At 37.9% G+C, this 14,741-nt stretch overlaps 1 protein-coding gene across 2 annotated transcripts in view; it reads left to right on the top strand.

Annotated features, from left to right (window-relative positions):
- The window catches only part of SLC25A21 (solute carrier family 25 member 21), a 506,267-nt gene that overhangs the window by 242,197 nt on the left and 249,329 nt on the right, over positions 1–14,741 (top strand). Inside the window, exon 2 of one of the 2 annotated variants that reach the window (XM_054529608.2) lies at positions 289–356. The gene's annotated coding sequence lies outside the window, so the exon portion shown is untranslated. 2 annotated transcript variants of the gene reach the window in all.

Here is a 14,741-nt window from a genome sequence, read left to right as displayed (position 1 = left end):
TCAACACTAGGGCTCTATATGTAGCTTAACAGCATGTGTTCAGGGAGTATGTTTGAGAAAACAATCTAAATCAAGAGTTAAAATGCAGACCATTTTTGCAGCATTTTGCTGAGCACCCAAAAGAAAAAATAAGCCAAACATTATATCAAGTTGCCATTAAAAAAAAATTTTTAAAAAAAGTTGTTCTTCTCTCCAGAAAATGTCTGAAATAATAGATGGATTTAAAAAGCAAACACATTAATTAACCTATACTTGTTTATTGTATACTTTTGTTCCTTTATTTCTCAGCTTTCCAATACAGACTGAATCATCAAACAACAGTAATGGAAACACAAGAAAACTCTTTCCTCTCTGCCGTGAGTTACTGAGCATTTTCTGTTCTTTCTTGCCTCATGGCCTTTGCATTTGCTGTGTCCTCTGTGGGGATGGCTTCTCTGGCTCCCTGTGTGGCTGATTCTTCCTCCATTCCCACATGGACTAACCGTCCGTCTCCTCGCAGCCCTATTAACTCTATCTGATCTTTGTTTGTTTCCTTCACAATCCAAAATTATGTTGGAATAGTTTATGTCATTGTCTCCTACCTCTCAACCACTGTAGTTCCATCATCTTGAGCAATGCCAGGCACAGAGTAGGTTTTGAACAAGAAAGACTCAGATGAAGTGACTGCTACCCTTTTAAATGTACACATCACATATTTATCGCCAATAGGCCACAATGAAAACCAATGTCACTCTCTACTACGTTGCCTCAAAAAAGGCTGTTCCAGTCACTGACGTTTGAATATGGTTAAGCGTAAGCATTTTTATTTTCCTCCTTGCTTTGTTTGTGAAGGCATTCCTAATTCAGTCTGATGTCTTCTGGGAGGAAAAGGTCAACTAGGGAGTACTTGTTCACTCCTTATCAACCCAAGCGAGAACAACGCTGCTAAGAGCACCTCATTGGCTATATTATTTCTAGGAGCCCAGACAATGTGGAGAAATGTGGGGCAACGTGCCTTCAGCATCGCCCGGCTTAGTTAGACACAGCAGTTGCTGCAATGCAACCTCAGGGTTTTTTCAGCAACAGGCTTTCAATCAACAGCCAAAGGAAACTTAGCATGGCTCTGAAAAGAAGCAAATATTTAGCAAGTCTTCTGCCTTATTTTCTCTTTTAGTCTCTCAAGCTGAATTATAATATCCATCTGTCCTTGTTGTACCATAGAAAGAGACCCTGGCCATGACCTTATGGCTCCAGGTACACTGTTATACATGAGCCTCCAGCAGCAGGAATACACACGCAGCAAAGTGAAGGGACAGCATTGTGCATTGATCTCCTCCTGTGTGGGGATTTACCATGTTTCTCAATGAATATCAAATTTTGTAGTTCTTCTAGGATATCAGATTTAGAGACTATATGATTTTCTTCCGGATCTACAAGGACAAAGTGGAAAAAATAAAATTCATTTTAAAACTATCGTATTGAAACAGAAAACCCCAATACGTTTACTTATATTACCGTTCTTGGCATTCCTGCTGATTAAAACCCAATGAAATTCAATCTTACCTTAAAAGTCACACGTGTTTTGAACAGAACTGTGGAAGGGGCTCCCAGAGAACCTTTGGGCGATTTCCATTTATTCTGAGAGGTTCTGGTCTGTGGTTTAGTTCTCGCTTTACATTGTCAACATTTCTATCACACATTAGTTACCAAACATGGAAAAGTTGTTAGTGGCTTTGAAAGCTAATGCAGGGTGGTAGTAATCATTTCAGGAGCTTATCTATCTGTCTTGGGCAACACAGAAACTGAGAAAAGGCAAACAGTACAAACGGTGGCCCGGGCCGGGAGATGGAGAGGGGCGGTGGGAGGGGGGCTGGTGGAAAGCATTCCAGTCTGTTTGGTTCCTTCACAAATCCTAATGAGATAATAGCTCATCCAGTCAAGCCCATTCCTTACTGTCAGGAAGTGCCACACAAGTAAATGAAGAAATTATTTGAAGAGGGATCAGGATGGGTGTGGACTGTTTGTGATTCAGCTTGGGAGAAATGCAGATGCGAGTTTCTTTAGCTTGACTAGGTTGATTTCCCTTCACGGTGCTGTCTCAACTTCTGTGATTGTTGGCCTGAGGTTTGCAAAGCTGATAGTACTGATAGATAAAAACCCAGTACCAGTAATTAAAGGAAATGTGGAATAACTTAGCCTGGAGTAACTATTCTATCATTTAGAAACAAACTTGTTTCTTCCTTGACATTCAAACCACATAGAATTTTACTCTAAACCTGCAGGACTCCATAAGGTTCCCCTCTTTAATAGAGAATCCATACATATGCAAAGGAAAGTTTTAAAAATATGTTATTTTATTGATACCCTGTAATTAAAAATGGAGAGGATGACTGAAAGGAATGTGGGACCATATATACACTTTTGGGGAGCAGAATCTCAGAATTAGATATGAACAACATTTGTCACGATAGTACTTGAAAGATGCTCATCCTAACCCCTAGGTTCCTTTGCTAGACTTGCAAGAATGTTTTATTCTGCTTCAAATACGCTGTAGCCTGATATATTCAAGGAGATGACAGTGAGGACAACTTAAACTATCGAATTGGTCAGATGTTGAACAGTGCCAGTCAGGAGATCATGTGGATCTGCTCCACTAAAAATAGTCATGATAACTATAGACATTAGGTGGCTTCCACAGAAACCTGTTTGCTCCTAAAAATTAATTAAGTCCCAATTGCTAAACTAAAAAGAGAACCACAGTGTGCAGACTCAACTTGCATAGTCCTTGGGGGAGAATTCCTTCAAAGAGTTGCCACATTAAACTTGGGCTTAGGGACAGAGAGATCTCTCAAATCAAGCTCTGGGTCAGTCCCATGACTGGTCGCAGCTTGTTCCATGCCAGGATAAGTTGAGATGGAAAGACATGGGTGATAAAAAAATTCAATGATGATTCAAGATTATCCTGTTAGGAGATTCCTGTGGAACGTTAAGGGGTTTAGACAGAGCAGCATTCTGGATATTGTGTGGGCAGTTAGAAACTCTCATCACTGGCCATCAGAGAAATGCAAATCAAAACCACAATGAGATGCCATCTCACACCAGTTAGAATGGCAATCATTAAAAAGTCAGGAAACAACAGGTGCTGGAGAGGATGTGGAGAAATAGGAACACTTTTACACTGTTGGTGGGACTGTAAACTAGTTCAACCATTGTGGAAGTCAGTGTGGTGATTCCTCAGGGATCTAGAACTAGAAATACCATTTGACCCAGCCATCCCATTACTGGGTATATACCCAAAGGACTATAAATCATGCTGCTATAAAGACACATGCACACTTATGTTTATTGCGGCACTATTCACAATAGCAAAGACTTGGAACCAACCCAAATGTCCAACAATGATAGACTGGATTAAGAAAATGTGGCACATATACACCGTGGAATACTATGCAGCCATAAAAAATGATGAGTTCATGTCCTTTGTAAGGACATGGATGAAATTGGAAATCATCATTCTCAGTAAACTATCGCAAGGACAAAAAACCAAACACTGCATGTTCTCACTCATAGATGGGAATTGAACAATGAGAACACATGGACACAGGAAGGGGAACATCACACTCTGGGGACTGTTGTGGGGTGGGGGGAGGGGGGAGGGGTAGCATTAGGAGATATACCTAATGCTAAATGACGAGTTAATGGGTGCAGCATACCAGCATGGCACATATATACATATGTAACTAACCTGCACATTGTGCACATGTACTCTAAAACTTAAAGTATAAAAAAACAAACAAACAAACAAAACTCTGTACCAGCCAGGGTTTTGGGATCCTAAATAGTTGTTTGGAGGTAGCAGTGGCAAGATATGAAATTTAGAGTGGATTGAAACATTTCTAGGATCTTTTGAGTTATCTTCTACATTTGAAAGAGTGAAGTTTCAGTTGCCTGGTAACAGACCTCAAAAAAAAGATGAGGAACCACAGGTTTTAGCTGTTGGATTTTTTTCTTCTTTCTTTTCTTTCTGTGGGAAAGGTAGTACTTAGGGAGATCATCTGAGGTCTCTAGTGGAATGAAACTCATGAAAATGAAAAAGCAAGGCAATTAAGATGGAAATAGTACCTGGAAAACATACTAAGTGCTTAATAAATATTAATGTTTCTTGAATAAAGTTTTGGGAACAAAAGACACCAACATATAAAAAGTTTTAAAAATCTCGGCCCTTCTTTTTTTTCTCTCTCTCTCTCTTTTCTCTCTCTCTGTGTGTATAACTCTAAGGAACAAAAGTGAGAATTTTAACAACTATATTTCATAAACTAGAAGCAGAGTCCTACCACTTTCTTTTTACCCCATAAGTACTGGTGAATTGGAAGTTAAGTGGAAATGGCATAGGAACTAGGATATTAATTTCAGTCAGTGCTTGGTGGCTGGTGATTTATAGCTTTAATATAAATGAAGAGTTAATTCCCAAGGGATGGCATGCTTTTTATTTTTTTATCTCCCAAGATAAAACAGATACAGATTAAGTGTAAGGAAGAATTTGATTCCAGGAATTTTAAGGCCCTGGAGTATGTTGCTTAGAAAGTTGTGTTACTAACTAGAATTTGTGGGTTTCCTTTTGCTTCAGCACTTCAATTATAGAGATTCTCCTTTCTAAGATTTTTTTACCTTTCAAGAAAAGCCTGTGAGGTCCCCTGGATTATAGTTAATAGTAAAAGGCATGTACTTTGCCTGAGATTCAGACAGCTGTTGTTTACTCAAGTCCTAAAAGGTTAATAATAATGTAATTTCTGCTTATTATCCAAATAAACTTCTTTTTAAAACAATTTGGGCTTAACCAAATACGGATTATAAAAACGCTGTTTTGGAACTTAAAAAAATCTACTTAAATTTGGATATTTTTTCTAATTAATCATTTCCTTTTATCCACTCTGACTGAAATCTAGTCTGTAGTCAAAACCATTCCTAGAGACTTGCATTCAACTTTCAGCCATGCTTAGCATCAGAGAACCTTATGGTGCTGAAGTCTTGGGAGTCAAAAATCCTCTCATCTGTCTCTACTGTGTATTCCCTTATAGCAACTGAAAGAAGAATAGTTGTGAGTAAGGTAAAAAGAGAAAGGAAATTCTACTCTGCTCTCTTGTATCCGGCTATCTATAGTGCAGAACCAGAAAGAGAAAGAAATACTGTGATCTAGCAGAGAGTTTGTTATTTCCCTGATCAGGAAAATTCTATCCTGGAGCTGAAGGAGGGGGCTGGACAGTTTCCTGATTCCTCTTGCTCAGTTTAGAGAGAGTTCTGATGTGGAGGCTGGTGGGGGTTTTATTAGTTTAGCTCCTCTGTTTGGTCTTGGTGTCTGCTTTAGCTTTGAGTATCTTAGCCAAACAATTTTCTTGAGAAAGTATCTTCTTCAAGGGCTTGGATCTTTTATAACAACATTTTGAACACAATCTAAGTAAAGCTTTTGATAACAAACGAATAAATTTCATCACAGTTGACCTCTCAAGGTTAACAAATGGCTCTGCTGTTGAAGCCGGCATGCATCAAATATCCCGGTGGTGGAAATGTCTGTGTCTGGTACTGGAGACCTGGTAGCATAGCCTTCAGGGGATGCATGATCCCCACCAAGTAGGAGTTCCTCTCTGAAAACTGCAATCAAAAGAAGATTAATTTTTAAAAATCCAAGAAGGTTCAGCTTAGGTGGGGCTCATGTTCACCTTCCCTTTGCACTTAATCCAGCTTTATAGACACAGACTGTATATCTTGTAAGTTCTGTCCTGTGTGAGGAACTGTCTGTCAGTCATGCAACTAATTCCAGTTTTAATTTTAGTTGTTACCTAGATCTAACTAGGGTGTGCCCTTATTTTAGTTATTCATCTCACCCTGCTTTCATCTTGGGATTTAACCTTCCATTAAAATAACTACAGTAGACTTTTGACTTTAATGTGATTTTATGTAATGCTACCAAAAACAATGCCTAACATTTATTTAGTTCTTTTTTTAAGGTTCAGAGTAATTAATGTGCTTTTACTTATTTAATCCTTATAATATCCTATGAGGAATACCAGAAGTAGGCCTTATTATTCCCATTTTATAAAGAAATGGAGTCACAAAATAGTCAAGGAGCTTGCCAATGGTCTGTGAGTTCCAAGTACACGCATGATGATTTTTCAGTTTTCCTGCCTTCCCTTCTCGGGGGACTTTGTTGCCTTGCTATATACTATAAATACATTATACAGTGTATAGTTTTACTATTCTCAGGTCCATCAAGTTTAATGGGGTAGCCTGGCATGGTTCCTAGAGCAGGATCATGTATATGATAAATATTACTTTATGAGATGATGTATTTTGGCTTGAATATGGCTTACAGTTAACAAATGCAACAAAATGGAGCATGTCTCATTTAATTTTGTTTCACCAGCACCTAAAATGGTGCCCAGCACATAGTAGGCACTCAATAAATATTTGTTAAACAAATGAAAACACCTCATTAAAAGATAACATGATAAAGAACAGAAAAACATTAAAACAAGTAAAAGGAAGTACTACTTCACTCAGCAGGAAGTGCTTAAATAAGACAACCTACCTCCACCGTAAATCCCTTGGTTCTTGTTGAGTATCAACCACTGACCTGAGCAGAACGTGGGCTCCAGCTGAGTGCTCTGACTTATGGAGCCATTGATTTTTGGAGCTGAAGGGGCCATTTGAAATTATTTAAGCCTTCTCGCCTTTTAATTCTTTTTTAATAGAGGAGTAAATTAAGATTGTATTTCATATTGCCTTTAGGAAACAGAAATTACCACATAGTCAAATTTACTTTTGAGTTACTTTATTGACTTACCTGAGAAGCATATATATTTTTTTCTTATGTATATGGAAGAATTTATAAGACTGAAGCACAGAAAGATTAAATGACTCTTTGGGATCACACAGAGAATCCATGGTATAATCCAAAAGGATCATATTTCATGACTATTTCATAGCAAATGGACACTAGTGTCGTAATCATCTCTTTTAAGCACTATACCCCTTGATTTGCAAAATGTCTCTAGCTCAAAGTTCGTTATGAAATTCTCAGAAATCCTTGGAAATTAATTTAATTTTATTTTAATTTGCCATCTCCATTCACATAAGTACTCAGAGCAAAATTCTGAGACGCCTCCTAGTTGGCCGTCCCTTATATCCTGTCAGTTACCAAGTCCCATCTATTCTAACTCCACGTCTTTTGAATTTACCTGCTTTACTGCATTAGATTCTTGAGTGCTCTTCTCTGCTTTCTGTCTCTCCTTTCATCAGTTCTCCATTTAAGTCCTCTAACACGTAACCCCAATAATGTTCCCCTTCTATTTAAAATCTTTGAATGGCTCCCTGTTGTCTACACAAGAAAATATAATGTCCTTCTCAGAGCATGCAGAGCCCTCTCTTTTCAGGCTTCTGCCTTCCATACCACCCTCACATTTTGCTCTTCTCTTTGCACTCTAAAGCAATAGCCACATTTATCCAGGCTTCCCAAATGCTCTCCATTTCTCTCTCACCTCGACACCTTGGCAAAGACTTCTCCTCTGCTAGGACACTCCAACCCTTCATACCACCTGGTGAGCTATCTGCATCCTTGCCAAGGCTCAGGTTAGAGTGAGTGCCTCTGAGAAGCCTCTCATTCACTTTTAACTTGAATTGTATGATCTTCCTCAGAGAAACAATTTCCTACTTGCTGTTGGGAGTGATATTTATGATTTTTCATCACATCAATGCAAATATTACAGCTTTCAAGAAGTATTTCTTTAAAGAATATTTATTGAAGGCCTAAGAAATGTCAAGCATCCCAGCCTCACTTACTTTAAATAGGGGGGAGGAAGAAAATTAACTCGAGTGCACTGAACTCACAAGTGAAAAAGAACCCGAGTCTGTGGGAGCCCAGAGGAGAGGTGTCAGAGGGGCCAGTTCAGGGAAGCATCTCAGAAGAGGTCATTTCTAAGCTGCATTTTGAAGCATGAATAGGAGTTAGATACATGAAGAAACAGGGGGATGGGTGTTATAAGCAAAATAAAGAGCATTTGTGGAAACAAATACTGGAAATACTTAACTCTCTCAGCCAGTTACAAGAAGGTTGCTGTGATTAGGTGGATATGTGGAGAGGAGTGAGGTAGGGGATGACACTTGAGAGGTATGTGGATGCCAGACTGTGAAGGCCCTCATGTGCCAGACCAAGGAATTTGAACTTCATTGTAACAGTTAGAGAGAGCCATTGAAGGATTTTATGTAGAAAAGTGAGAAGCTTGAATGTGCTGTGAAAAGATTATTATGGTAGTGGTGTACACTATAGATGTGAGTCTGGGTTATAGATGATACAGCAGGGGCTGGGGGTGGGGTTAGATGATCTAAAGAAAGAAACACTAGTATAATCAAAACAAGAAGTTACAGATGGATACAAGGCAAGGGCAATGTGGATGAAGAAATGGCTAGAATTAAGAGAGGTTAAGGGGTAGACTGTGGAGAACTTGGTTACTGAGTGGGTGAGGGGACTGAGTGAAAAAGGAGAGTTTACCATGACTCCTAGGTTACTGATTTTAGCAACTTGTGGAATACTGAACATTAATTAGGTTCCTACCTTACATTGTTTTAAAATCTTACTGGCTTTAGCAATAGAATGATATTAAACATCATTCTGAAAACCGGACTAATGTTTTATTTTTGTGTGATATTCTTTAGCTAGCCAAAACTTGGTGGCTTAAGACAATTTATTAATACGTCTGGTTCTGGGGTTGATAGGCTCAGCAAGGCAGTTCTTACTTGGAATTCCTCAGCCAGCACACCTAAATGGAGCTGTGGCTACAGCATCTGAAGGCCTCCTAACTCCTGTGTATGGTGCCAGGCTGCAATGACTGGCTGGAGAGCTCTCTCTTGGCTTGGCCTCTTCACATGACTATCTTGGGTTTCTCAGAGGAGTCAGCATTCTCAGAGAAGTTGGACTTCTTATATGCTGATTGGCTTCCCACAGAAGTGAGTATTCCAGGAGACCAGGTGGAAGCTACACGGCTTCTTATAACCCAATATTGGAGGTAATATGGTGTCATTTTCTATTCATCAAAACAGTCACCACCCAGCCCATATTCATCAGGGTGAAAGGATAGACTGACTGTCAAACGGGAATGGTTGCTTATCCAGGGAAGGAAAGAATTGACGGTGGCCTTCTTGGAGACGAGCTATAGTACCACCTTTTGCCACTGTTCTTTTTAAGTAAATCAGTGTGACTCAATAATTATAGGACCACTTTTTATTTAAAACACAGGATGTTTTCCAACTCTTGGGAATATTTATTTCCATGATGCTTACTCTATTTAACATTATCGCCAAGCCTGCTACTTCGAACCATGCGATTCCTGTCACTTTTCCATAATCACACACAAAAAAATCTTCTTTTCCCTAATATTCTCTAATTGGAAACAGACTTACCTTTTAAGTAAAAAAAAAAAAAAAAAAAAAAAAAAGAAAACAAAAACAAACAAAAAAAAACAATTGCAATGTTTACTTTTCCTATTTTTCTCCAAGTCAGGAATAGCCAATGAACTAAAGCAATAAAAACACATTAAAAACATTATTAAACCTAATAGAGGATCTCTATAAAAGGCTCTGTTAAAAACTAGTTAAGGTGGGAATCAAGTTTTCTATCTTTTTGTTAGAAACAAAATTCCATGGACTGTGAGTGGGACCCTCCAGTATTCATTCAACAAATATTTGTTACAGATCACTGTGTTCTAGGCATCATGCTAAGTGGAATAGTTTTACCCTTTTCCAGGGACCTCAGTATGTGCTTTGTTGTTCAGAGCAGATGATTTTTTTTCAATTTATTTTTATGGAGGTCTTACATGGTATTAGTTATGAAATTACTAGTTCTTTGAACTTCCTGTGAAACATAATGATATTAATGTAGCTAGTCCTTATATCACAATGGAGTCATATGAGACCATTTTCTGGTGACTTGAAATTTTCGAAAAGTGTTCCAAAATAATAAATACAACATTTCTATTTTCTATTTGTAGTTTTTTATAACAAGTCTGCGATTATGCACAATGAGGGAATTCTTTCTTTAATTCCCTTTAAGTGCTATTGATGCTTATAGTGTTAGTTTTTCTTGCAAATAAACTCTTTAAACAAGTAGGCAAACTGTTCACATTTCTTCAGAATGATTTTTTAGCCAGGAAAATGGGGTACATTTTAGGAAGAGGATTTTCTTTGCAGGGATTTTGTTCTGACTGAATAACCAAATAGAGAGTCACGGATTTGAAAACGTTTAGCTGAGCAATTCGGCAATCTCTACTGGGTTCCACAGTAGGATGCCAAATAAAAATCACAATTTAAGCTGTTATGAATTAATGAGAGTCTACAATACACATATGCACTCATTGTAATCCAGACCTAAATGTGAATGCATTGTGGATAAATACATTTGAGGATAAGCGTAGATCCATAATGTACAACTTTAACCTCCCATTAGTTAGCTGTGGTAAAGTTTAGAAAAGTGCTTCCGTTATTTAAAACAAAACAAAAAAGAAATCACTCTACTTAGAAGCTTAATCCTGCCATAAAAATTGATTGAAATTTGGCAAAAAACAAAATAAATAGTAATCAAATTAACCACATTTTATTTAAAAGCAAAACGATCATGTTTAATGCTTCTGGCATTATTCCTTAAGTAAATCAGTCCTCTTTGGAGTACCTGTTTATTTTTCTTGTGTGCTGATTATAAATTCTTATGCTGCGACTCTTGCAAGACAAATTAATAATTTTGAGTTGTTTTAAAGATAATGGTATCAGCTTGATGTTATAATGAGCCAGACTATATGAAGGAGGGGAGACCTCTTCGAGGGAAAGGCCAGATGCTTTAGGAAGTCAGCATGACTTCTACTGTGCCTCCAAGGTAATATTAAGAAATCACTGCTTGTTCTATTTAGCATTGTAGCCGTATTTAACATTATAACTTTGGGGGCCCTAGCTACCACTGCCTCGGTTGTATGCTAGGCACCAGAAATTCCTAATGAAGGCCAGTTGATATACAGCAAATGGAATGGGAGGTTTTTTCCTCTCCTAAGTAGTTGCTCATGCTCTGTTATTGAGGCTATTAGCTGTTGGAGTTGTTATTTCAGAATCCAGAATCCACAGAGCAGATATTTCATTATTCTTATTTTTAGGGACATGTACAAAATTGGATTTAAGTCAGCTGGTTGTGATCTCCATGCTTGAATTAGGTGAGGGCCCTGTGGATATAAGTCTACTTTAAAATATTAAATTTTTTTCACACAAACCACATACTGGATTGACTCTCCACATTAGTAGAGTTGCCTCTTTCCTGATCATCCAGATAGAGATAGCATTATACTGAATAAAATGGAGACACGGTCACCATTTTCAAATGCATCCTATGGCCACAGACTCCCATGGGAAATGCCTAGCCCTGCTACAAACATATCAATATCCTTAGTGTTTCTGAGGAAAAAAAAATAAGAGAGAAACCATTTCGTCCCTTCACCTTCAAATCTTAAGAACACCAACTATAGAGGTGACTCTTAGAAGTGAGAATAAGTGATAAAGAATAGGTTCAGGTTATCGCTCTGTTGAAACAGTTAAAGGTTTATTGAAAGCATGCAGATTTGTTCATATGTCTAAAATATGGTTTTATGAATTCAGTAATTTGAATTCGTTTTCATTGTCAGTAGCATTACCTCCTGGGAATATACATTTAGGGTTCTTGTACCTTTGCCAAAATGAACAAATGAGACATATTTTACAAGAGCTTGGTTACTATAATTTTTCTTTTGTTTCAAGATGAACTCTTGTCCTGTTGCCCAGGCTGGAGTCCAGTGGCTTGATCTCTGCTCACTGCAACCTCTGCCTCCCGGGTTCAAGCGACTCTCGTGTCTCAGCCTCTTGAGTAGCTGGGACAACAGGCACACACCACCATGCCTGGCTGATTTTTGCATTTCTAGTAGAGTTAGGGTTTCACCATGTTGCCCAGGCTAGTCTCAAATTACTGACCTCAAGTGATCTGCCCGTCTCGGCCTCCCAAAGTGCCTTATGCCTCCCAGGCATAAGCCACCAACACCTGGCCTGGTTACTATTACTTTTAAGTGATACAGAATTACTATAGAAATGCCCTCTTTAGATTTACTTGGAAACACAGCAGATAGCTTTCACAATCAATTGTTTTGGTGGTGAGAGTAGGGGGAGCATACGAAGTTTAAGAATGTGTTTCACAGTATTTAATCTGCAAGTGTCAATATAGTTAAATACCCAAACTACTGTGGGATTCAGAGTTATAAGTAATTTCTTCCAAATGTACTGAGTGTCCTCATCCAAACGCTCTTTCACATACTAATTTTAGTGAGTTTCATCACCAGTGTTGTCCTCTCTGCTTTCTTTTACCTGCACTCTTGGCTTTGCTATTTGGCATCTTATAAGATGTCACTCCATCTTAAGAAGTTCTTTTTTAGTGTCCCACCCACCTCTCTGATTTATCTTTCTTCTTCTTCTTCCTAAGGTCTTTTTCCTCTGTTGTCTCTCAAATGTCTTTGTTTAAATGTATCATTTTTTTTTCTTTTATTCTTAATGTTTCTTGTGTCCTATCTAAAGAATTGTTGCCTAGTCCAAGGTCAAATTTTGATAATGTTGTGTTTTCATTGTCATCCAGCTAAAAATATTTTCTAATTTCCACTGTGATTTCTTCTTTGGATATGTCTAATTTTAAACTGTGTTCTGTGATTTCCAAATATTAGGAACTTTCCAGATCTTTTTTGTCTACTATTGATTTTTAATTTAATTCTGTTATGGTCAGAAATCATATTCTGTCTAATTTCAATGCCATCAATTTTCTTAAGATTAATTTTATGACCCAGCCTATGTTCTATTTTGGTAAATGTTTCATGTACAGACTTGAAAAGAATGTGTATTCTGCAACTATTGAGTGGAAGATTTTATACATGCCAATATGGTCAAGTTAGTTGATGATGGTTAGGTCTTCTGTAGACCTCCTGATTTTCTGCCTTCAGCTGACAACTGTATTTGTGGGTTTGTCTGTCTCTACTTCTTTCAGTTCTCTTCATTATTGCTTCATGTATTTTGAAGCTCTGGTTTTGTTTTTGTTTTTGTTTTTGTTTTGAGATGGAGTCTTGCTCTGTCACCCAGGCTGGAATGCAGTGGCGCGATCTCAGCCCACTACAACCTCCCCCCGCTGGGTTCAAGCAGTTCTCCTGCCTCAGCTTCCCTTGTAGCTGGAATTATAGGCGTGTGCTACCATGCCTGGCTAATTTTTGTATTTTTAGTAGGGACAAGGTTTCTCCATGTTGGCCAGGTTGGTCTTGAACTCCTGGCCTCAAGTGATCCACCTGCCACAGCCTCCCAAACTGCTGGGATTACAGGCGTGAGCCACCACGGCCGGCCAGAAGCTCTGTTATTAGCTGAATACACATTTAGGGTTCTTGTACTTTTTGATGAACTGTCTCTTTTATTGTAAAATATCTGTTCTAATTTCTGATAATGTTCTTTATTTTGAAGTTGACATTGTGTGATTAACATGGCCATTTATGGTTTTTTATAATTAGTGTTTACACAATATATCTTTTTTGTTCTTTTAGCCTATCTCCGTTTTTATACTTAAAGTGGGTTTCTCCTAGACAGCATATAATTGGGGTTTACTTCTTAATTTAATTGGACAACCACTGCCATGTAATTGCAATCTTTAAACCTTTTACATTTAATGTAATTATTTGATATGTTTGGGTTAAGGATTACTATTTTGTAGGTTGTTTTCTGGTTCTTCCACCTTTACTTATTAACTTTTCCCCCATCCTTGCATTCTTTTGAATTATTTTTTACTATTGCATTTTAATATCTTTTATTACCCCATTTCCTTGCTTTATTTTTAAAGCACTTGCTTGGGGTTTACGATATATATATTTTTAACCTTAAGTTAGTCTACCTTCAGCTGACATTGTACCACATTCCATGTTATGTAAGAATCTCATGGCAGAATACAATTGTCCCTCGATAACTGTGGGGAGTTGGTTCCACGATCACCACATGGATACTAAAGTCTGCAGATGCTCAAGTCCCTTATATAAAATAGCATAGTATTTGCATATAACCTATACACTTCCTCTGCTATACTCAAACCATCCCTAGATTACTTATACTACCTAAAACAGTATAAATGCCATATAAATAGTGTAAATACTCTGAAAATAGTTAGCGTAAATACTATGTAAGTAGTTGTTATACTGTATTAGTTTTAACTTGTATCTTTTTATTGTTGTATTGCTTTTTTTTATTATTATACTTTAAGTTCTAGGGTACATGTGCACAAGGTGCAGGTTTGTTACATATGTATACATGTGCCATGTTGGTGTGCTGCACCCATTAACTCATCATTTACATTAGGTATATCTCCTAATGCTATCCCTCCCCCCTCTCCCCACCCCACAACAGGCCCCAGTGTGTGATGTTCCCCACCCTGTGTCCAAATGTTCTCATTGTTCAGTTCCCACCTATGAGTGAGAACATGCTGTGTTTGGTTTTTTGTCCTTGCAATAGTTTGCTGAGAATGATGGTTTCCAGCTTCATCCATGTCTGTACAAAGGACATGAACTCATCATTTTTTATGGCTGCATAGTATTCCATGGTGTATATGTGCCACATTTTCTTAATCCAGTCTATCATTGATGGGCATTTGGGTTGGTTCCAAATCTTTGCTATTGTGAATAGTGCCACAA

This window comes from Pongo abelii, chromosome 15 (genome assembly GCF_028885655.2).
Source record: "Pongo abelii isolate AG06213 chromosome 15, NHGRI_mPonAbe1-v2.0_pri, whole genome shotgun sequence".
Classification (NCBI taxonomy): Eukaryota; Metazoa; Chordata; class Mammalia; order Primates; family Hominidae; genus Pongo; species Pongo abelii.
Note: the sequence above shows the minus strand (reverse complement) of the source record. Positions and strands in the feature narration are given on the sequence as shown.